The sequence below is a fragment of the Eulemur rufifrons genome, chromosome 6 (assembly GCF_041146395.1).
Source record: "Eulemur rufifrons isolate Redbay chromosome 6, OSU_ERuf_1, whole genome shotgun sequence".
Classification (NCBI taxonomy): domain Eukaryota; kingdom Metazoa; phylum Chordata; class Mammalia; order Primates; family Lemuridae; genus Eulemur; species Eulemur rufifrons.
Window position 1 is genome coordinate 62,466,588 of NC_090988.1, and position 17,634 is coordinate 62,484,221.

Consider the following 17,634-nt stretch of genomic DNA (forward strand, 5'->3'; position numbering starts at 1 on the left):
TAGGTTGTAGGTGCTGGAACAGAGACAGACAAAATGGCAAAGCCCTGTGTATATTCTATGGGGTAGAGAGAGCTTCCAAGCCACCATCACCACCACACACACCCAGAAATAAATAATATTTCTGAAAAAAAAAATAAAGCAGAAAGAGGACTAAGAAGGATGAAGGAGAGTTGCCTTTATATACGGGGTGTGTGTGTGTGTGTGTGTGTGTGGTGCTTTGGAGAGACTTTTCTGATAAGGTCACATTTGAACAGAGACCTAAAGAAAGTGAGGAATGGAATCTGTTAAGGGTCTAGTATTCAGAACAGGCAAAGAACTCTTGACAAAACAATAATAAAATGCAAAAAATAAATAAATAAAAATGGGCAAAGGATTTGAATAGATATTTCTCCGAAAAAGATATACGAATGACCAAAAAGCACATGAAAAGGCGCTCAACATCATTAGTCACTAGGGAAATGCAAATAAAAACCACAATGAGATGCCACTTCACCCCCATCTGAATGACTAGAATAAAAAAGAAATGGAAAATAACAAGTGTTGGTGAGGATGTGGAGAAACTGGAACCCGCATACATTGCTGGTAGGAAAGTAAAGTGGTTCAGTCACGGTGGAAACCAGTTTGGCAGTTCATCAAAAAGCTAAACACAGAATTTCCATATGACCTAAAGTTCTACTCCTAGAATTGAATGCAGGTACTCAAACAAATGCATATACACACATGTTCACAGTAGTACTATTCACAATAGCCAAAAGGTGGAAATGGCCCAAATGTCCATCAACAGATGAATGGATAAACACATTGTAGTATATACACCCAATGGAATATTATCCAGCCATAACAAAGAATTAGGTACCGATATACGATACATTGTAGGTGAACCTCCAAACATGATGTTGAGTGAAAGAAGCCACACATAAAAAGACAAATATTGTATGATTTCATTTACATGAAATATTTGTAGTAGATAAATCCATCACGATGGCTCTGTGCTGAGGCAGGGGAGCGGCAGGGGAGAGGGAGAAACTGCTTACTTAATGGGTGTGGCTTTACTCTGAAGTGATGGAAGTATTCTGAAACTAAAGACAGGTGGTAGGTGCACAACATGGTGAATATACTAAGTGCCATTGAACTGTTCCCTTTCAAGTGGTTGATTTATGCTATGTCAATTTCCCCTCAATAAATTATTAGGGAAAAAAAGTGAGCAGTGGAATGATGCCCAAGATAAACTGCTGAGGCGAAAATAAAAAAGGTGCACAACAGTGTGTGCTGTACATTTCCGTGTGTCTGTCCGTGTGGAGTTTCCCCTGTTTACTTCTCTGTGCTTGATGAAATTTGTAAAATGTGCAGTAGAAGTCAGTCAATTACTTGTTTTTAAAAACCGGTGCTAACTTCAGAGTCGGGGCCGCTTTGCAATCCCAGCTGTGCTGCACCCCGGCTGGCGACCTTGCGTGACTTGAGCTCTCTCAGCCTCAGGCCCCACGTCTGTGCCGTGGGGACAGGATCCTACCTGTTCCCGGGGTTGTCAAGTGCACCAGTGGGGCCGTGGTGTGAAGGGCGCAGTGCCCGGGGCGTGGCGAAGGCTGAATGGGTGGCTGGGGGTGGTTTTCACTCACAACACTCTGACGCTGCACGGGTGGGTTTTCCCACAGCGGCCGGTTCCCAAACTCTTCAGACAGCGAAGTGTGTCCTGCAAGTCAGTTCAATTCTGACGCTCGTCACCCAGAGCTAGCGCAGACCCCTCCAGTCAAAGGCTCCCGGACAAGACTGACCCCACTTCAGATGCCGATCGCAGGTCCCAGGCTGTCCCCTGTGATCTGATCGGCTGGCTGGAAATGGAGGCTTCCTATGACCCCTCCTCAGGTTCAACAGTTTGCGACAAAGGCTCACAGAAAAGCACTCGTTATTACCTGTTTGTTTTATTTAACTTACTATTAACAGAAAAGCTCCCTGCTTACTCGTCCCAGTTTATTATAAAGGACACAACTCGGGAACAGCTCAACGGAAGGGATGCGCAGGGCCAGGTGTGCCGGGGGAGGTGCACAGGTGTGGTCACCAACCCGGAAGCTCTCCAGACTTCCTTGCTTAGGATTTGAATGAAGGTTCCATTACACAGACATGAAAAAATCGTTGGCCGTTGGTGATTAGCTCAATCTCCAGCCCTTCTAGTCTCGCCTGAGGTTGTTCTGAACGTTCTGACCCTTTAATCGTACCAAGGTACCAGCCTTTCTGGTGACCAGACTTGAAGCTACCCAGTGGCCCCAGCCACCAGTCATCTCATTAGCATCCCAAAGACACTGTTACCACTCTAGATACAACAAGGGCTTTGGGAGCTGACAAATATGTATTTCCCATTGTACCACAGGTTGTTATCTGCCAGATCCTTACAAGAAGAAAGAAGAGAGTAAGAGCAAGAAAAACATGATTTAAACGCTGCTTTCCAAATCTATGCATTTCACTTTCGATGGTGGAAGACCCTTGAGGTTTTGCACACCAAAGGCAACAGCAAAGCCATGCATCAGAGACACCCCAGTGATACACTCCAAGGACGAGCGAAATGGCCACAGCCAGCGTCCCCAGCTGCCAGTGTACACTGGAGTCAAACTAGACCATGGCCAGGTCGACATGGAATTATTTTTAAGAGAGACTGAGAAAGCCAACCAACACTGCTCTAAAATCAACTCGAGTTTAAAGGGCTTGCCCTTCTTTGCTGCCTAGCCTGGCAGCACTCCTGCAGACCGAGGAGGAGGCCCTGGAGGGCCAGCAGGACCAGCCTGGTTGTGCAGGGAGGGACTTCTGCAGGCTGCCACCTTCCGGACAGAGGCCCATTCCATGCCCCCCGCTGTGAGATGCACCTATGGCTTATGTTTCCCCAGCCACCTGCTCTTCCTGCTTTGCTGCTAATTCAGTTTCGCAGGAGTCACTTGAAAGAGAGGCTGCTCTCACTCAGTAGCTGCTGAGAAGGGCAGAGAGAATTATAATAGGAAAGTGGCCCTGAGTTCCACCTGTCCATGTCTCCTGCTGACCGCTGTCACGTCTGGCTCTTGCTTCAAGCAGAAACGGCTGCTCCTGTTTTTTCTCCATGTCGCAGCACTTAGCATTTTGTTCCTTGGTTTGTGAACGTGTTTTGTCACCCCACTGGACCATGAGCTCCTTGCGGGCAGGCGTCTCCCCTGATTTACCAGAGCCAGCTGTGCACAGGCCTTCCCAATAGGGTGACGTCACCCCTGAGGGGACAAGAATTCATTCTTTGGGGGCAAAAATATGTCAGTCTTGGTGTGTAGGGAGCAGATGTTCATTCAGCTTGTAAACAAATACACAGTACATCTGTGGTACAGGTTGAGCATCTCTGATCTGAAAACCCCAAATCCTAAATGCTTCAAAACCTGAAACTTTCTGAATGCTGACAAGATGCTCAAAGGAAATGCTCATTGGAATATTTTGGATTTTGGATTAGGGATGTTCAACTGGTAAGTATAATGCAAATATTACAAAATCTGGAAAAAATATCTGAAATCCAAAATACTTCTGGTCCTGAGCATCTCAGATACTCAACCTGCATTCAAGTTGCATGGGGTGGGGGCTGTTAGAAAACAACGTCTAAAAAGGCTCCTAGGGGAGAAATAATGAAAAAGAAAAAGAAAAAAAAGGCTGAGAAGCCCTGGAGCAGGTAAAGCAGTCACCAAGCTGAGGCACCTCCAGAAGGATCCATAGCTATTCCTTGGACTATTGTGAGGACTAAATGAGACAATGTTATATCCCAGATGTATAACAAATGCAAGCTCTCCTTCCTGCTGGTCATTGCCTGAGAGAATCATCCTTCTAGAGTCTGGCCTTTCCCAGCCTCTTAGGCTGCTCTATCAGCTGCCCATCTGTCCCCCACCCACTGGGACCTTCAAATACAGGTTAGGAGGCCGTCGTCATGCTTAGCCGATGCATGTAATTCATAGGTGAGGCAGGTCCACGTCAGCCATGGACTGCAGCCCTGGGCCCCACCACTGACCAATTGACACTGAGCAGCCCCCCCAACAGCCACCTCTCTCCCTGCTGATTGACAGTCCATTCCCTGCATTGGCCTCACAGAAGCCAGCAGGAAAATCTCTAACCAGAGCCCTCACAAGAGGGCTCCTGTGAGCAAGAGGACACATGACAAGTGTTGGTGAGGATGGGGAAAAGCTGGAACGCTCACACTCTGCTGGTGGGAAGACAAAATGGTGCCAGTGCCTTGGAAAAGTCTGGCAGTTCCTCCAACGGTTAAACTTGGAGTTGCCGTATCATATAAGCACAGTTACCTAAGAGAACTGAAAATGTATGTCCATACAAAAGCTTGCACATGAAAATTCACAGTAGCATTAGTCATAATAGCCACAGTGTAGAAACAACCCAAATGTCCAACTGCTGAATGGATACACACAATGGGGTATGTCCATACAATGGAATATTATTTGACAATAAAAAGAAATGAAGTCTTGATACATGATACAAGATGGATAAATGTTATGCTGAGCAAAATGTTATGCTAACATTTATACTAAGTGAATGGCCCCATAAGAAGGGACCACACATTGTATGATTCTGTTTATATGAAATGTCCAGAATGGGCACATTTATAGAGACAAGAAAGTAGATTAGTAGTTGCCAGGGGCTGGGGGTGGGGATGGGGGTTGAAGGCCAATGGGGTATGACTGCCAATGGATATGGGGTTTCTTTTTAGGGTGACAAAATGTTGTAAAATTGATTGTGGTGGTGGCCACACAACTCTACATGTACTAAAAACCATTGAGTTGTACACTTTAAATGGGTGAATTGTATGATATGTGACTTATGTCTCAGAAAAAAGTTGTTATTTGAAAAAAAAGATTCCTGTGCCCTCCTGTTCTCTAGAGACAAGTTGGTTCTTGTTTGGGCTTAAGGTCAGAACCTGACCGACTTCTTTGGGGGTTATCCCCCACCTTCGGGATGATTCAGAGAGTTTAATGGAAACCATTTAGGGTGTCTGCCCCTCCTTTGACAGTTGTGCGTGGCCCACCGAGCGGGGCAGACCTCTGTGTGACCGGCCTCTGCGGTAGCTGATAGGGTCTGGGGCGGGCACTGGCCCCAGGCAGGCCAGGTGCAATCTCTTTCTGGAATTCAGCACTGGAACCAAGGGACCTCCTGCTTGGGGCTGTGAACTCGGGGCGGGGGGAGGCCGCATGTTTCGCCATGTGCACACTGAGAAAGCCGGTCAGCAGAGAAGGACAAGAACAAGTCCCTCGCACGGAGGGAAGCAGAAGCCAGACCCAGAGACAGCAAGCACTCTTGTGCCTGGTTCCCGGCCCTCCGGAGGTCAGCCGCCTCCCTGCATCCTTGCGGTCCCTGAGGCACTTCTGCGCCCTTATAATAAACTCTTCTTTTTGTTCAAACTAGCTCAAGTAGGTTATGTGATAGCTAGGACTACAGAGTCCTAGCTAACACAGAGAGAAAACCTTTGTAGATTTCTTTCATTCACATTCTTAGCTCTGCTTAACTAAGAGAAAAAAACACTATGCAAACTGGGATGGGCAGGGATGAGGTGGGCAGGAGGGGCGGTTCCAAAGCCTTCCGAATGCCAGCTTTGAGAGGCAGGGCTGGGTGAGGATGATAGTGCCCCACCCAGTGCAAATCAAATAAAAATAGGACCGAGCTGTTTAAAAATAAGAACTGAGAAGGACACACAAGTTCTGATTCCTTCCTAATAGCACTCCAAAGCTCTCAAAAAGCATTTTTTCTTTCTTTCCCTGGTGTTTCCCGGGACCTTCCTTCACCCTTCCTGGGCTCCCAGCCTGGGTTGGGAGCCACTGCGGAGTGCTGGTGCAGCACTGGGACTCACAGGGTCACCTCCGTCTCGTTGTCCGAGAGCCTCTGGATGTCCAGTGCCCTGACTAATTAGCGTCCTCGAGGCTGTCATTTAGCAGAAAGCCTGGCGCACAGTACTGTCCGGTAAATGCGGAAAAAGTAAATGAATTAGTTCTGTGCCCCAGCACTCGATGGCAGAGCTCAGACAAAACAAACTTTCCTCCGCAGCCTGGCTCTGTCCTGTCCCTCCTTCCCCAGACCCTCCTCTGTAATCACGGTGTAAGATATTCCCAGATACGGCGGTGCCAAGAGGTGACTTTGGTGGGGAGTGAGGAGTGGGAGTCAGAGATGTGCTTCAGGCCTATCCTAAAACCTAGATGGCACCACTGACAAAGATTCGCTCCTTGACAGAAGTCTAGCCGGGCTTCTCCAAATGGTGTCCTCAACTGGGCTCTGACTCTTGGGTTTCTGTGTTCTGTCTCCATGTTGTCCGATTTTAATAAGAATCCTGCTAAGTCATTCTGGCCTCAGCCCCTCGCCATCCATGTCTGGGTTCCGCATCCCCAGCGAGCCCCCAGGTGATGTCTGATCCCCCAGCCCTTCTTCAGCGAGAAGCCTGTTAGTTTAGCCAGAATCCCCTTCACCCCTGATGTTTCCTCTTGATAATTTTCCATCCACTGACCCTGCTCCTTGGCTATAAATTCCCACTTTTGCTTGCTGACCCCAGTCCCTCTCCCCGCACTGCAAAACCCACTGCAACAAGCCCCATACCTATGGCGATAGTTCCCCCGAATAAGGTCTGTCTTACTGTTCTTTAACATGCCCACCCCCAAGCCCAGCCTAAACCAAAATAATGCTCTTAGGCATAGGCAATTAACCTTCCCACAGTCTCATTCAAAGTGTGAATAAAGCATCTTTCGAGTTTTATTGATCCGTGGCACGCACTATGTCTACTCACGGAAACTTGAAGCCCGCCACTGAAATGGCAGCTGACGTCCCTCACTGCTGCAGACGCCAGCCCTGATTGTTGGGAATGTGACTGAGAGTGGGAATGACAGCCTTTAGTGGTCTTGGGCTGGGGACACTGGTTATGTGGCCATGTCTGGACAGTCCACACACTGAAAAGTGTTCCTTTAAGTCTGCCTTTCTTTATTTATTTTTTTTTTTTTCTTTTCTCCACATTTTCATAAACATTTTAATTTTTTTAATAAAAGCCGTTCTAAAAGATATAAGGTGATTTTTTATTGTGGGTTTTTTTTTTTTTGTCAAATGCTTTTACTGCATCTATTTTTTTATTAGTTTGATAATATAGTGAATTACATTGATTTTTTTTTTCTTCTTTTTTCTTTTTTCTTTTTTATTTAATTTTACAGAATCAAAGAGTCTAACAGTATATCTTGTTAGATACAGTATGTCCTCATAATGTATACATTATTTCTTGTACAATGATATGAAATAATATGGGAAATATTCATGATAAATTATTAAGTGAACAGTGCAAGTTAAAAACAATAGTTTCATATTTTTTTCCCCACCCCCCCTTTCCCGAGTCAGCACCTTCAAGTGTTACCACTCCCCAAACGGTGCGCAATGCACTCATTGTGTAGGCATACCCCCATCCCCTCCCCCACCCCCCACCTCAGTCTGATGTCCAATTGGTGTCGTTCTGCCTTTCTTTAGTTCTCAAGATATTTCAATGTCTCCCCAGCTTTGGTGCCATTCCATTTGCTCTTTCCCACCCAATTGTGAATCATCTACTTGTGAATAATCTCTTTGGCCCTGCCGGAATTCTGAATTCCTTCCCTATTCCTGCTGTCTGGAGGTCCCAGCTCGAATAGATCACCAAATGGCATTGGAACCATTTGGTGTTTGGACCCTCCCTGCTGCTCACGGCTTATCCAGTTCCCTGGTTGTCACACTGAGGTCTTGTCAAGCAAAACCACCCCTCCTCCCTGTAAAGTGCAATGACTGTGGATTCCAAATATTTCATGCAAATGAAATCGTATCTTAATGCAGATATTCAATGAATTTTTGGAAAAACAGTAAGAAAATAATATAAAACTACTTTTTCATGGGTTTCTATTACATTTTCACCCTATATAATAGAATTTTACCAATACTATATTTTAATTATCTTCTAGACCAGAATTGTACATCAGAAGCAAATAGTAAATGTGCTAATTCCAAAAGGGAAAGAGCATAGGTTTTATTTCCGTAGGAAGAGAGATAAAAGGCCATTTCCTTTGGCCAATCTTCTCTATAACTGAAACAATAGAAATGGCGACGTTTTTTCAAAGGGGACTCTTTTTTTTTTTTCGAATCCACAATTGAGAGGAGGTTTTACTGAAAATTCAGGCGATATGTGGTGGCCGTAGTCATTGATACTGATTCTGGCCAGTGTGTCTCAACATTATGTGCACAGGAGAATTTTCTGGGAAGCTTTTGGGCTGTCAATGCTGGATCTTCACACCCAGACATCCTACTGCAATAGAATCTAATGCCTAGAGGTTATAATTGCTTTTTATTTTTCCTTCATAGAGCAATAGTTTCCTAATAATTTTCTTTGACAAGTCCTGTCACTTAAAAATGAGGCTTCCTTGGATCCCTTGGAGACACACGCTGCCAGCCACGTTTGGATCAAGGCGGCCGTTTCTGTTTTTAGGTCTTCCTCAGGCTTCCCCTGGGGCCTGTCCCTGGAGGCCAGAGGGGAGCCCCAGGTCTCTGACGGTTGAGGGGCCTGGGCCAGGGGGTCAGCCTGAAGAGAGGGCAAAAGGGAACAGAAAATTTCTGAAAGCAGAAGGGGACGTTCTCTTTCCCTCACTGCTGATTCCAGGAGCCCACGTTTCTTGTTTGCATTTTCTCTTTTTCAGGCAGGCAACACTCAGATGACAGGAGGACATAGCCCAGCAGTGGAATCTCACACTGGGCGAGTCTCCCCCGAAGTGCAGGCAGGAGGCCTGCGGGGGACACAGGCGTCCAGGGTCTGGGTTCTAGGTGGGCTGCTCTAGAGGCAGTTCAGGGCCAGACACCACAGCGGAAGCATAGTTATGACCTGGAGAAAAACCGTTTCTGAACTGGTTAAAAAAAGGGAGGGATCCAGGGGGAAGGCAACTAGAGGCCAAGTTCCTGGTAGCTGGGATAGCTTTGTCGTACATTACTTTGGGTCAAGGCTGGACTTGGAAACTGGGAAACTGGCCAAGCCTTGCAGGTGGGGACAATGGCTTCTGCTTGGAGGAAGGGGCCTGAGGAGGAATAAAAGGTAGCAGTGGTGGGGTTACAGAGACAGGGAACCAGGAGTCTGACATCCACCATCTTCCTGGGCGCCGGGCTCAAAACCCCACTGCCTGGCTGGGGCAGCCCCTCTGCTCCAAGCCTGTCCTCATCACCTGCCACCTGGACTCTTCCAGAGGGGTCCCCAACTTCTCACCTCCTTGGCTCCAGTCTCGAATCCAGCACCATCCAACGCAAAGTTAATTTTAAATTTTCTAGTAATCACATTAAATGAAAAATAAAACAGGCACAATCAATTTTAATTACATATTTTTTTTAACATAATGGATCTAGAATACTATCATTTCAATATGTAATCAATATACAAATTATTGGTGAGATATTTTACATTCCTTTTTCTTTGTTTTTATGCTGTCTTCAAAACCCCATGTGTGTTTGTTTTACACTTTGAGCGCATCTCAATTTGGACTCACCCCATGTCAAATGTGCGATGGCCACATGTGGCTGGTCCTGCCTAATTGGACGGCACAGGGCCAGTCAGTCACAAAAATGAGCTTCCCACGGTACAAAACTGGTCTTTTAATTTCTTTCTTGACATATTAAAAAATATTTGCATACCTTTTGACACACCAATTCCAAGAATCTATTCTTCAGAAATATTTGCAACAAATACATTCATTGTAGTTTCTACTGGCCCTGAAGTCAAACTGCCCGAGTGTAAAATGTGGCTCTGCCACTTCAGTGGTTTCATGACCTTGAGTAAATTATTAAACCCTTTTCCTCCATTTCCTCATCTAAAATAGACCTACAACAGTAGGCTAGTTTACAAATATTAAATGAAATAATCCACATAAAATGCCTCTCATACTTCCTGGCCCCTAGTAGGTGCTCAATAAATCTTAGCTACCATCACCAACTGAAAAAGTGTTACAACTGAAATGTCCAGCAACAGAGAAATGATTTACTGAATTATGGCACATTCATATGTTCTAAGATACCTGAGGGCAGAGACTATGTTGTGTTCCCTACGACATGACACCTAGCATGTCTGGTACGTGGTGCACCCAGGAAGTATTTGATGGATGAATGGCATGGAAAGTCTTTAGAATGAGTGACGTTGCTCACAATGTTTTGATGTGGAAAGATTGTAGAAAATTATGTATACATCATAATTCCATTTGTGTGGTGGGGAAAAAGATGCACTGTATGTATAAAGAGAGTGTGTTTGATTATGGAAGGATACCAGGAGGCATACCAAACCATTAGTGGTTCTGAATGGGCTGTAACATTTCTTTGTAGTAATTTATGTGCTTGTCGTGTCCCAGCTATCTGTCGAGGTCCATTGGCTTGTCTAACTCATCCTTGTTTCCGCACTTACCTAGCACTTGTTCTTGGTGTGTTAGGGTTTAGTAAATTATTGCATCATTGAATTGCTAACCATTGCTTCTCCTCTTGCCCACCTCTACTCTACTCTATGCTACTATATTATATTAATACTATACTAAACAGTACTTGTTCAAGATCATACAGCTACTTTTAAATATTCTCATTTTGGCTGGGCATGGTGGCTCATGCCTGTAGTCCCAGCTCTTTGGGAGGCCAAGGTGGAGGATTGCTTGAGCCCAGTTATTCAAGATCAGCCTAGGCAATATAGGGAAACCTCGTCTTTACAAAAAATAAAAAAAATTAGCCGGGTCTGGTGGTATGTGCCTGTAGTCCTAGCTACTCAGGAAGCTGAGGCAGGAGGATCGCTTGAGTCTAAGGCTATTGTGAGCTATGATTGTGCCACTGTACTCCAGCCTGGGTGACAAACAGAAACCTTGTCTCTATTAAAAAAAATTTTTTTAAGTCTAAGTTCCGAAATATTATTAAATATACTATCTGACTTGTCTATTGTATACCCCTCAAGACCTAATGAACAGAAATCCTTAGTAGGTGGGAAGAGAATATTAACTACATGAAAGATTTGGACCATAAACATGCTGCAGGAATCCAGCACCGCTTGAAGCCTGCCGTTTCCCAGAGAGTAACTGTTCAGAAGGACGGGAGAGAAAGACCAGCCACTCTCCTCTGCAGACATCTGCCAAGGGTTTCTGTCTGGGTGGGTTATGGAAATGGTATTAACTTGTGCAGAATTTTGATTACTTGTCCCAGAAACCAAATATATTTATTTATGTATCTATGTCACATTTATTTATTCACTCAAAGCCTATTCAGAGGCCTCCAATATAGCAGCTATTCTGCTCGCCCTGGAGATGTATTATAAAAATGAAGAAGCCAGGGTCATGTTCTTACGGAGAGAAGTCTCTGTTTTCACTCTCCCTTTTCACCACTTGAACACCAGTACCTAACAGCCTCCTTTTCTGTTTTAATGTTTCCCCCCAACCCAGCATAAACGTAACTCTAGATCATGGTGTAGAATTGTCACTGGAGCCTTGGGTGCTAGTCTTCTATTTCTTATTGACACTCACTCACTGCATGCTCTAATGCAAGTCCAGTGTGTGTCTTGGTTCCTCCCCAGATGCACGGGCCACCTGCTTTCCCGCCGGTCTCTCAAGGGCGCTGAAGGGGCTCGAAGTGCACAGAGCTGGGTAGCAGTGTCTCGCAGGACTGTTGCCCTGCCCCGGGTCACCGTCATTTGAAGAGAATCTGGACATATGTCAAAGAAAACAAAAGCTATTTTTATTTCTTAGTGGAAACACCTGCCTTTTGGGACTTCCACCTAAAATGCAAACATTTCCAACTAGGAGGTGATTGTGAATCAGTCCCTTCTCCTCTCTGAGGCGCAGTGTGTTCTGCTGCGCCAGTAGAACTAGGTCGGTCATTTTCAAACTATGCTCCAGAAAACCCTTCAGTGGAAAGAGATTCTTCTACCCCCACATCTGAACCAGAGCAGCCATATATTTTTTTGTTTTCCCTTATTTTACATGTTTGGCTTATATATAAGGCTTTTTTTTTTTTTTTTTTAAGAAAACATAAAAATTCCTGCGGCTAAAATGAAAAGGAAAAACAAAACCCTGCTAAATAATCTGTAACGTCATTCTGCTGTGGGCTTCATATCTGCACACGTGAGGAGCCATGTGCTCTCTGCTTAAGGTGTGCGCATTCCTCCTGTGTGTGTTGGGCGTTCACCAGGGCCTCTAGGGTCAGAATTCCTTTGCAGGGGGAAATTGGCAATGAGTTGTAACCTGCTTGACTTTTAAGTGTGTACTCAGAGATGACCATTTTTTCACAGCAGAATACAGAGAAAGAAATTTAAAAAACAGTCCAGGGAAAACCTCTTCCAAACGCTGGAATGTTTTTGTTGGATGCGGGTGTGATCCGAGGTCTGGCCGCGGGGGAGAGGAGACCGCTGTGGGAACAGCGCCGCCTTGTGGCCACTTTCTGGAGCAGAGACTGGCTGCTCCCAGGGCTGAGGCTGGCCCCTAGGTGCTCGCCGCCCTCAGGGAACTGGGGACTTTGAGACCACAGCCCAGGTCCATGCCTGGCAGCAAGCCCAGCGGCCTGACTCAGGAGCCCTTCTCCGAAAGCCACCGCACCACTGAAGCCATGAAGGCCACCAGTGCAGGTGTGTGGCTGTGGCCCGTAGGACAGTGTCTGTATCTGGAAGGGTAGGACACAGCCTGGGAAGAGATGGGACAAATTTCACAATGGACATGGCCGAGGCCACGTTGGGAACCAGGCAAACCAGGAAGTATGGAAAGGGAGGGGAGGAGGGTGGTGTCTCTCTGCCCAGAAACTCAGGCCACGCAAGACAGAGGGGACTGTACCTGTCCCCTCACCCTGACCCTAACCTGGGGCCCAAATGAGCCCTCCTACTCCCCACCTCTGTGCCACACCACCCATCCCGCCGCAGGGCTGCTGGGAAGATGAAACGAGATGGACAAGAGGTAGCACAGGGAAGTCCCCAAACGTCCCTGTGTCTGTCCCCCCGCCCTGCTCTGTGCACCAGACATTGGGGCAACAGCAGTGAACCCAGCACAGCCACTGGTGAGACTCACGGCCTGGGGCAGTGCCGTCTAATATAAATACGATGCGAGCCACTTATTTAATTGCAAATTGTCTAGTAGGCACATTAAAAGAGGTAAAAAGAAACGGATAAAATTAGTGTTAATATATTTTATTTAATCTAATATCTTGTCATTTTAATGTAATTAAAATAAAATTCAGTAATGACATATTTTATATTCCTTTTTGTCTCTGTACGAAGTCTTGAAATTCTGTGCGTAATTTCACTTATAGCACATCTCAAACTGGACTGGCCACATTTCAAGTACTCAGTAGGCACACGTGGCTAGCGGCGGCTGCACTGGCCAGCACAGGCCTGGGACGGGGAGGGGAGCTCTCTCATACACACTCACACGCACACACGCACACACACGCGCGCACACGCACACACCCTCACATGTACATCAGTGAGTGGTAAGTGCTATACGGGGTACAGTTCTTTGGTGGGAGACTCTAACTCGGACCAGCAAGGGGGGAAAAGGCTTCCTGGGGGAGGTGGCACTTACACTGGGCTTGGTGGCTGTGTGAGATTTGAACAGTGAAGCAAGGAGCAAAGGTTGGAGGGTGGGAGAGGGCTGGGCACGTTCACACACCTTCCAGTCAACTACGGTGCTCAAGCCAGGCCCTGCCCGCCACCTGCGTCTGGACCACCTGAGAGCTAAGAGTGGTTTTTACATTTTTAAATGGTTGAAGAAAAATGAAAAGAAGAAAGATAATATTTCTTGACAGGTGAAAATTATGTGCTATTCAAATTTCAGTGTGCATGAACAAAGTATTATGGGAACACACCCTCTCCCGTTTGCTCATGCGGGGTCTACGGCTGCTCAGGCTCCACTGTGGCACAGTGGAGTGGCTGGGACAGAGACCACGAAGGTGAGGCGGCCGGAGGAGCAGGGCTGGCGGTGAGGCTGCTGACGGCGAGGCCTTGCGTGCCAAGGTGAGGGTGGGCACCGCGACAGCCACGGAAGGCTTGTAGGTGGGGGAGGGAAGTGTCCTGAGGGTGCTTTAGGAAGGTGGCAGAAGTGACAGAGAAGGGCCTGAGGGATGACACTGGAGGCGAAAGCCAGGTCATGATTCAGGGCAGGTGGCAGCCATGGGAACAGAGGTGGGGATGCTCAGAAGAGAGTGGGGCAGGGAGGAGCCCATGGTCACCAGAAGGTTCCAGTGAAGGCGATTGCTAGGGTCTGAATGTTTGTGTCACTCCAAATCTATTTATTGAAACCCTAACTCCCAATGTGATGGTATTAGGTGGGCATTTGGGAGGTGACTAGTTTAGATGAGGTCATAAGGGTGGGTCTCCCATGATGGGATTAGTGGTTTTATAAGAAGAGGACAAGGGTCTCCCTCCCCCTCTCTTTCCCCTCTCTCCCTTCCCCTCTGCCCTCTCCCCTCACAGGAGGTTAAGCAAGAAGGCACCGCATGCAAGCCAGGAAGACAGCCCTCACTAGAACCTTGATCTCAGACTTCCAGCCTCCGGAACTGTGAGAAAATAAATTTCTGTTGTTTAAGCCTGTGGTCCCCAGTCCCTGGTTCTATTGGAAACTGGGCCACACAGCAGGAGGTGAGCGGCTGTGGAGCAAGGAATCTTCATCTGTATTTACCGCCGCTCCCCATCGCTCACATCACCGCCTGAGCTCCGCCTCCTGTCAGATCAGCGGCGGCATTAGTTCCGCATGATGCTGAGCTGTATAATTATTTCATTATGTATCACAACGTAATAAGAATAGAAATAAAGTGCACAATAAATGTAATATGCTTGAATCATCCTGAAACATGCCCCCGCACTGGTCCGTGGAAAAATTTGTCTTCCATGAAACGGTCCCTGGTGCCAAAAAGGTTGGGGACCACTGGTTTAAGCCACCCAGTCTGTGGTATTTTGTCCGAGGAGTCTGAGCTGACCAAGACAGCGACTGATGGGCTCTTTCTAGCATTGAGAACTTTAACTCATCGCCTTGTGGCACAGCTGAGGAAACCAAGGCTGAAAGAGGAGAAGTGGCTTGCCTGGGTCACAGCAGCCAGTGGCACAGGAGCCCGGAAGCCTGGTCTCCCTCCCCTGGGTGACTCACGGCTGTCTCAGAGGCTCTTCTCAGGCAGGTGTAAGGGGGCGGGCACGGGGGCCTGTGCCCCACAGTGGGAGGAGGCTGCTGGGGCCTTCCAAGGAGACCTGGATCTACATCTCTCTCTGTCACCAAGTCACCAACGTACCGTGTGGCCTTGAGGAAGCCCCTTTCCACGGCGAGTCTTGTTTTCCTTTTCTGTGAAATGGGGGGGGACTGCTGACCTCCGTGTTTCTTCCTCCAGGAGAGAAGGTTTATGGTCACGGAACGAGGCCTAACCCTGCCATGTCCCACCCTGTCTCTTCATTGTGCTGGCGAGAGGCTCGCTGAGGTGTGGCCTGATGCCCCAGTGATGCTGCGTGGAAGAGGGGGACGTAGGTCGGCCGGCGCGTGCCTGTTGGCTGGACCTCATCTCCCAGCCCTGCTGCGTGAGGGTTGCCGGGGCAGCCTGTCTTGTTTACCAAAGATGCTAGAGCTAAGACGCTGCCCCCGACTTTGCAACTTCCAGGAAACTATGCCCAGGCTCACTGGGCCTCTTCCCTCTTCCCTGGGCCTAGGAACACCTTGGGAAGGAACTCGTGGTGGGCTCCTTTGACTTTTGGAGATACAGCTCGGGGCTTTCCAAGAACCCCTGACAGAAGGCCTCCCTTGTGCGGTAGAGAGATTGTGTAAGGCTGAAATCTCATCAAGAGACACCCACCCCATAAGCCTCAGTGGCCCAGCCGCGTAGCTAACCCTCCCTGAGGGCCCTGCACCACCAGCTCTCCCATGGACAGAACGCCACTTAACAGGCGTGCGCCAGCAGAGTCCTGCTGGACAGCCCGCACCCGCACACCCCCTGGGCAGGGGGATATTTCCCCAAGCACAGACGTCTCCACACCTCACTCTCTTCCTGTCTCCTGGTCAAGCTGGAGTTGATGGAGACCATCAGTCTACCAGTTTACCAATGGGGAAACTGAGGCCCAGAGAGAGGAGGAGTGTCCAGGTCCTGAAGTGAGTCTCTCTCTCCCATGCTGGGTCTCTCCCCTCCCTGCACCCCCCAAACTGTGCAGCCCATGCCCACCTGCCGGGTCTGTCATGGTGGCCATGGATGACAGCACCCAGGCTCAGAAGCCCCCGATTTGGCCCTGGGGGCTGCTGGGCAGGGTGGGGTTGCAGGAAGGAAGTCCCAGGGCAAGCGGGGTGCTGCCACCTCTTCAGCCTCAGCCCGGCTGCTTCACCTCCCCGCCCCTCTCCGCACGTATTCTCCGCTCCTGGGACCACTCGCCAGTGCCCACCTCCTCCCCACCCCCAGGGCTTTCCCCGCCGCCCCCTCCACTGCAAAGTCCTTTCCTTCCTCCTCGCTCCACGTGACCAACTCTTCCCACCCTCAGACCAGCCTCCACCTCACACCTCTCACCTGCTCCCGGGCACTTCTGGAAGGGCCACCGCTGAACCGTGCTGTCTGGCTTCTCCCTGCAAGTCCAGGGCCTGGCACAGTGAACATGTGAGGAGTGCACCAGGGGGGGAGGACCCCCAGGGATGCTCCCATTGCAAACTTGAGCCACCTCGCCTGCCGGGAAGGAAGCTGCCCCCACTGGGGTGCCCCAGCCGGGCTGGGCCTGGGCCTTCACTTGGCTGGAGGCCTCTCCCAGGGCCAAGTCCACCCCGCCTCCCGGCAAAGTTGTACACACTGGCATTCTGCAAGATGCCCAGGAGAGGGCGCCAAAGTGCTACCAAGAAGATCAGCAACCAGGGTCCTGCCCCTCGACAGTGACGGGCTGTGGGCACCTGGAAGGTGAAGGCTGGGGATGTTGCACCCATCCCTGCTGCCCCGTGTTGGTGGGGGCTGGTTGCCCGGGCCACGCACCGACTGCGTGTGGGATGGAGGAAAGTTCCCCTGCACCTCCCATGCTGGGATTTCTTGCGATCCTGACGATGTTGGGGTTCCGGGCTCAGAGGCTGGAAGCTGGCAGGAACCTTGCCCGTCAGAAAGAGCTGGCATGCTCCCGGGGGGTTACGAGGTTATCGAGTCATTGATCCTCTAACCCCCAGACAGGGCTAGAAAGGCAGGACCCCTGGGGCCAGCTGGTTCAAGCAGCGAGCAGCCTCACTACTGCCCAGTCACGGAGGCAGCCTCACTATTATACAATTATTATCATTTTCTGCGTTGGCTTGACGTGAACACGGTTGGGAAGAACTGTCCAATATGGTAGCCACTAGCCAAATGTATCTACACTATGGTATTTAAATTTAAATTCATAAAGACAAAGTAAAATTTAAAATCTAGTTCCTTAGTTACGGTAGCCGCATGTCAGGTACTCAGCGGCCACATGGCTAGTGGCTACGTATCAGACAGCACAGAAATAAACATTTCCATCATCAAAAGTTCTGTGGTCAGTGCTAATGTAGAGCTTTCTCTGATCTCTTGTGGATAAGGTGTGCTTTAAAATTCCAGAAAGTTCTTGATTCTCAGCACACTGCATTCCACAGATGTGGTGGTTGCAAGGTTATGAGAGGTGGAATCAGACAGACCCACGATTAA